The sequence below is a fragment of the Malus sylvestris genome, chromosome 16, assembly GCF_916048215.2.
Source record: "Malus sylvestris chromosome 16, drMalSylv7.2, whole genome shotgun sequence".
Classification (NCBI taxonomy): domain Eukaryota; kingdom Viridiplantae; phylum Streptophyta; class Magnoliopsida; order Rosales; family Rosaceae; genus Malus; species Malus sylvestris.
In genome coordinates this window covers 3,672,026-3,678,799 of record NC_062275.1, presented here as the reverse complement: position 1 = coordinate 3,678,799, position 6,774 = coordinate 3,672,026, and the positions used below count along the sequence as shown (strand labels likewise).

General features: G+C 39.2%; 1 long non-coding RNA gene across 1 annotated transcript; it reads left to right on the top strand.

Moving 5' to 3' along the window:
* Positions 1 to 3,226: 3,226 nt before the first annotated feature.
* On the top strand, positions 3,227 to 4,989 carry LOC126607033 (uncharacterized). Its single transcript, XR_007617478.1, has 2 exons — positions 3,227 to 3,424; positions 4,147 to 4,989. It is a non-coding gene; the product is annotated as an uncharacterized LOC126607033 (long non-coding RNA).
* The last annotated feature ends 1,785 nt before the right edge of the window (positions 4,990 to 6,774 follow it).

Genomic DNA, 6,774 nt, shown 5'->3' with positions numbered 1-6,774 from the left:
TTTTGTATGTAAGGCTCATCCTCATCTTTTGGGCTGGATTACATTTTGTTTTTTTTTTTTTTTTGGCCTTGTAGTTTGGTCCAATTTGCATGGATTTTATTTTTTATATGTCATGTATTTTTATTGTTCAACACTAATACTATTCACTTTACTCTTTATCTTTATCGTTAAAACTCAAAGTTTTCAAATTTTTTTCATTAGTTTTCCTTACTAAATATTGGTCAATATAAATACAATTCTCCTTTGGCTCTTTGATTAACTAATAAATATATTGCTGATTAATATATTTGGTGAGTCAAAAAATATTTGGTGCGCGCGCACATAAGCGTGTCTTGTGGTTCATGCCGGCCTCCTGCCCCTCGCATGTGGTATCACCTCTGCTGCTGCTTCTTTAGGGTTTATTTATTTATTTATTTTTTATTTTTTTTTTCTGGTCAATTGCTACTTCTCTAGGGTTAGGGCATACATGGTAACACACATTTTCCAGTCCCACAAAACATAGTCCAGCCCGATCCCATCTCATCATCCTCCATTTTCCCGTCCCATCAATTCCAGTCCGGCAGTAAAAATGTCTCGTTTGATTTGTATGTGTTGGATGGAACTTACATGGTTCCATTTTTCAGGAATGTGCCGCTAACTTAATTCGATATAATTATTTTTTCATTGACGATATGAAGAAAGTTAAGGTTTGACTATAAAACCAATTGGCAATATGGGAATCAACTTAACTATTTATAAGCACACCCAAGATCTTCTACCCGATGTGAAATTAATACTCTCAGCATGATGAAATTTGGTGTCTTCCATTCTAGGGTAATGGAAAGATGGGATGGCCTGAGACTGAGAGAGGCTGAGGTGGTGAAGTGGTGAAGTGCTGCTACATCTATGCGACGGCCACTTGACTAATTGCCAATTGGTTCATGATTTCTACACAAGAGGCCAACTGGCCTAGGGCGCACCAGACCAGGAAACTTACTAGGAAGGGCATTAGTCATTGTCTATTAAACTTAGGGCTGGTTTGGTATTGCTGTGCTTTGAAGAAAAAAAATTGTTTCTGTTGTGCTGTGAGAATAAACAACTGTGAAATAAAGTAGCATAGTGTTTGGTAAACTTTTTTGTAAAGGTGTTTATGGGAAAAAAGAAAAAACAGTATTATAGTGTTTGATACATTTTTATGTAAAACAGCTATGATTGTGTGAAATGACAAAAAATGATATAATACTAGATGTGCCATTAATTTAATTTTCTCCATCTGCATCGAGTAGTCTCTCCCACTACCCACTACTGAACCAGACTTTCCAAAAACCAAAAACATCTCTCTAAAAGTCTCCCCCACAACCCCAATTTTTTCAGTTTTTTTTTTTTTTTTTTTTGCTCCGTCTTCTTTTTTATGTTCTACTCCGTTCTTCAATCTCTCACACCTGTCATCTGATTTGCAGTACATACATGGTCTACCTACTAAAGGAGTTCATAATATACATCGGGCAGGACCAACGCTCCAGGATGCTGGTTTCTTTCTTCTTTCAGGACTAATCATTTTTTCTTTTTGAAATTGTATAGTGTGAATTTGATCATACGAAGTAGTTTCCTGTATATAATTTTGGGTATTTGGAATAATTGAGTTTTGGTGTCCATCTGGGCAATCTAGGCTCTCATACTTTGCAGAAATACAAAGATCAGTCGCCTGTAAGCGGTGCAATTTGAGAATCTAGGCAAATCTACGATGCCAAAACCGAATCTGGTCCTCGCTGAAAAAGATGGTGGTATTTCTTGCAGCAATTTTGCCTATGTGGGAGTGAAAGGGGATGGACAAGAGATGGGAGGAAGGACAGAGGCAGAAACAACATCTTAGGGTATGGAATTCAAGGTCAATAATGGTGATTGTTGAAGCTGGGAGTGAACATTGTTGTGACGGGATCGACGAGGATGACCTCCCAATTGAAGTCAGCGACGTTTTCCAGTTGGCATTATGTGTAATTATTTAATTGTTTAAGGTCATTTTGGGTGTTTGAAAGTTTCATTAAAGGGCTCAGGGCCTCTTACAAATTAGGTTTGCGCAGAAGCTGTGGAACCAAAAAAAGCTGGTTTTTCAAAGCTAGCTTTTGCTGCTTTGAACTTTTAGCTTTTTTTCATCCAAAACTGTGAAGAAAAAAAACTAAAGTTGAATGTTTACCAAACACAAAAAAGCTCCCAGCTTTTTTTGATACCCGCTTTTTTTAAAAGCACCTTAGTACCAAACCAGTACTTAATATGTCCACCAATTTTTCTATTTGTGGAAAATAATGGCAGATAAATGACTTATATGAAACAAAAATGTTAAATGGTAATGTTTTAAATTAATTGTACAACGATAATGCGAATAAATTAAAAAAAACGCATAATAAGTTAAAACAACGTCATCTTGACATCTTCATAGAGGCGATTTCTACTCAGCTATTGAGCCTATATCGACACAGAGAAACCTAATTGAGACCAACCATTAAGTCTCGGACATTGTCTTTCTGCCATGCACTGTCCCCACTATGGCACTATGTGTTGTACCCCATTTGGATGGGTAAACCACGTCCATGAATCGAACCCTATTCAACTGGTGTCCAAATCAGCCATTTTTTTTCTTCTAGGAAGTGTATGCCGTATGGCATGTGCAGTTTCTAAGCCAAAAAGGGTACGTATCTTGGAAGAAGAGCAACTTGTTTTCAAAGTGCCCTAAATTATCTAGTAGATATTATGATAGTGTTGTATTAACCATACACATTGGAAATTTATCATATTCTTCCCCTGTCTGGTACTTTTAGTATTGAGGTCTTTGTTAAATTGAGAATCTTAATTTGGGACAATTCAAAGAATAATGGATCAATTATATATATATATATATATAGAGAGAGAGAGAGAGAGAGAGAGGCCAGAGTGCACCTGCCTGCAATAAACTCAAGTGTTGCAAACTCATACTGATGCAACGTTAATGTTAAACTTAGCACATGCTGCATAATAAACACAAGTTCATTTCCATGAAATTAAAAAGTTTATTCATTTCCGGATATTTGCATTACGTACTCTTGTTTGAACTTACCTATATATTAATCATCACATAATAGTCCAATGATTGGGGATGAATTTCATGTCTGTTTACCACACGGCATGTCTTGAAAAGTGTTGAAACGCTTGGTGTATAAGAGGCCACGGGTAGATGCTTTAGTTGGGCGGAGAGAGCTAATCTCTTCCATGTAAAGTAGGAGCCGTGTAGAAGAAGCTTGGTGGTTGAAAATATCTTCAACCATATGCTTTCCATATATGAGAGAGTAAAAAGGAAATATAAATTGTGCAACCAGAGCTAGTTACCAGAGTGTGCAAGCCAAGAGCTTGTCACACCAAGTGTAAAATGAAGGAAACAAGTCTGGGAGCCGACTTCTGAGTTTCGAAGTTTGTATGTTTTCTTCTTCTTCTTCTTTTTTTTTTTTTTTGGTCAAAATTCCAACAGTTTGTTGATGTATGTGAAAACATTTTATGATTTAAATTATAAAATTATGATATTATGTTTGGGTTTTAGGAAGAAATTAAGAATAAAGTAGGCCACGATGAATGCAGATTAACCCTAAATTGCATATTGGGGTTAGTAAATCGAAAAGAAAAAAAAGTCTTGAAAACTCAAATCCACGAACAACAAGGCGAGATCTCAAATGTATAAGTCAGATTTTGAAGATCCAACTTAAAACAGAAAACAAAAACAAATCTGATGCATAAAGAAGGCAAAAGTCGATGATTCAAGTTATGTTCACTCCTTCAATACTTTTAAAATGTGACTATTGTCCTTTTTTTTTTTTTTTTTTTTTTGGTAGTAATCAAACTTTCCTAGGAAGGTGGAACTAGTGGTAATTTTAGTCATTAGAGTAGGATACAAATTTCCAGAGAGGATGACAAAAAATATTAAGCACTAATTTATCTTTACTTATATGCATGGAGTTAATAATTTAATCATTCTCATTAATGACTGTGAACACGGAAAATTCCTGAAACGAAAGAGACAAGAAACGACGTGCACAAACAAATATTTGTATTTGATGATTTTGGGTTACAATCTCTCTCTATTTTGATCCTCTGATTCGATCTCCGTAAGGTGTTGATTGGTTGGTGTTTCGTTGATCCAAGGGCCGTCGAGGCTTGATCTTGGATGAACAATTGGAAGTTTCTTCAAGGGGCCGTGGGCTTGATCTTTGAAGGTGGATTTGAGCGGATCTTCAAAGGGGCTTTTGGGCTTGATCTTTGAAGAACAGTGACGAACGGATCTCCAAGGGCTTTTGGGCTTGATCTTGAAGAACAGTGATGAACGGATCTTCAAGGGCTTTTGGGCTTGATCTTGAAGAACGGTTGGATGTGTGGATTTGTCGACGTTGTTGATCCAAAGGGCCGTTGGGGCTTGATCTTGGATGAACGGATGATGAACGATGGTGCTTTCTTCAAGGGCCGTCGGGGCTTGATCTTGAATTGGTGGATGGTTGATCCAAGGGCCGTCGGGGCTTGATCTTGGAAGAACAATAAATGAAGAACGAAGAACGAAGAACGAAGAACACTTTCTTCAAGGGCCATCGGGGCTTGATCTTGAATTGGTGGATGATTGTTGATCCAAAGGGCCGTTGGGGCTTGATCTTAGGATGAACGATGAACGAAGAACGCTTTCTTGATTCTTTGGGAACCTGGATGCTTGAGAGCTTCGGAGTTTCAGAGCTTCAGAGCTTCAAGAGTTTTGCCTAATGATTTTGGTTCCTCCCAAATGAATGAAATGGGATTGTATTTATAGAATTTTCCAAGGCCTAATTTTGAATATAATATCCCAGATGAAATAAGTCGTTTCTGCCAGGTGTTGACACGTGTCCTATTTGATGACTTTTCCAACTCATTTCAATTTTTGTTTAGTCACACGCTACGTGTAAAATTTATGTAATACATGAGCGTTGACACTTTGATTTATCGGTCAACATTTATTTACCGAAATTTCGATGTCTACAAATACCCCCACTTCAAGGCACGTCGTATACATGTGCTTGTCACGTGTAGGAGATGCGTTTTGAAGTCCCTTACTGTAGATGTCGATCCAAGGGCCGTCGAGGCTTGATCTTGAATTGGGCTGGAGATTTCTTCAAGGGCCGTTGAGGCTTGATCTTGAATTGGGCTTGAGATTTCTTCAAGGGCCGTTGAGGCTTGTTCTTGAACTTTCGTTTGAAATTTCTTCAAGGGCCGTTGAGGCTTGTTCTTGAACTTTTATTTGAAATTTCTTCAAGGACCGTTGATGCTTGATCTTGAAGGTTGAAATTGGACCACAAGGAGCTTCATGTGGTAAATGATCTTTGGCTTTGGTAGTGGGTGAATCGGCACGTATTTTGTTGCGCTTGTTGACTTTCCACAGCTTTGATCTTGAACTGGGTTAGAGGATTTTCTGGATTCCTCCAATTGTTGATTTTCCACAGCTTATTCTTGAACTAGGTTTTGATTCAAGGGTGGTAGACACTTGATCTTGAATCGGACTTGTGATTTCCTCAAGGGCCGTCAAGGCTTGATCTTGAATTTAGCTGGAAACTTCTTCAAGGGCCGTTGAGGCTTGATTCTTGAAGGTTGACTCGAACACATGGCAAGCAGGCACGAGGTAAAGGTGACAACCTGTTTCTTTGTTCAATCTTTCTAATTCACACCTGAGCAGTTTGGTCAACGGTATGATCTTCAAGATTGATGGGCTATTCTTCCAGTTGGTGACTTGATATTTAAGGATTTGATTCAAGGGTGGTGAATCGGCACGTGCAGCCCACAACGCCTAGTAAGTCGACCCAAGAATTTGAGGGTCAAAACGAGTTCTTCATCTCAGACTCTTTCTGCCGAGTTGACTGTGCATGCTGCATTCTTCTCTGCTTGTTTCTTCAGGCAGATATGGCAGCTTCTCGAGTTCTTTAGCTCGGACTCCTTCTGCTGAGTTGACTGTGCAGCCTGCATTCTTCTCTGCTTGTTCCTTTTGCACCTTGTCTCCACATGCTGCAAGGTATCATTTTCACTTGCCTTATCTGTTCTCCAGGCAGATGTGGCAGCTTCTTTGGAAGTACAGCAGCAGTGGAAGGCGAGTACTCGAGAGCAGTGCTAGGTAGGCAATCAGGGAAGGGTTCCAAGCAGTCGGTTCCTTACCCGAGTTTGAGTGGAAGTTCCGGCATATTGTTTTCTTTATCCTTATCTTTGTAGGTAAGAACAAGGACAAAGGAAAGGACAGGGAGAACGCATGATATGAGATACTCTTACTTTCTACCCTGGTGATATGAGATACTTTTGCTTTAAAGTTATTGGCTTGCAGAGGTACCCCAAGGAATAAGGAACACTGAATGACTCGAGAGGTTTCGTTGGGAAAGCATTTTTGGAGATGAAGAAAGGCTCTGTATGTCTGCCTTGCTATGGAAGGTGAAGGTGGACAGTTATAGGAGGTCCCTTAATACCTGTAGAGGTACTATTCTTTCACTTGTGTCGGCAACTAACGCGTGATTGAACAGTAAACTTTCACGTGCTTTCTCCTTCACCGAAAATCTTCGACAAATTGCCCGTGATTTGCGCAAAGTTGAGTGTGCATATGACAGGTGATGATGCGGCTGAAAAAGACTGGCGCCTCTTTAATATCTGGGATCGGCGCTTCGACAAATTACCCGTGATTTCCGCAAAGCTGAGTTTGCATATGACAGGTGATGACGCGGCTGAAAAAGACTGGCGCCTCTTCGATATCTGGGATCGGCGCTTCGACAAATTACT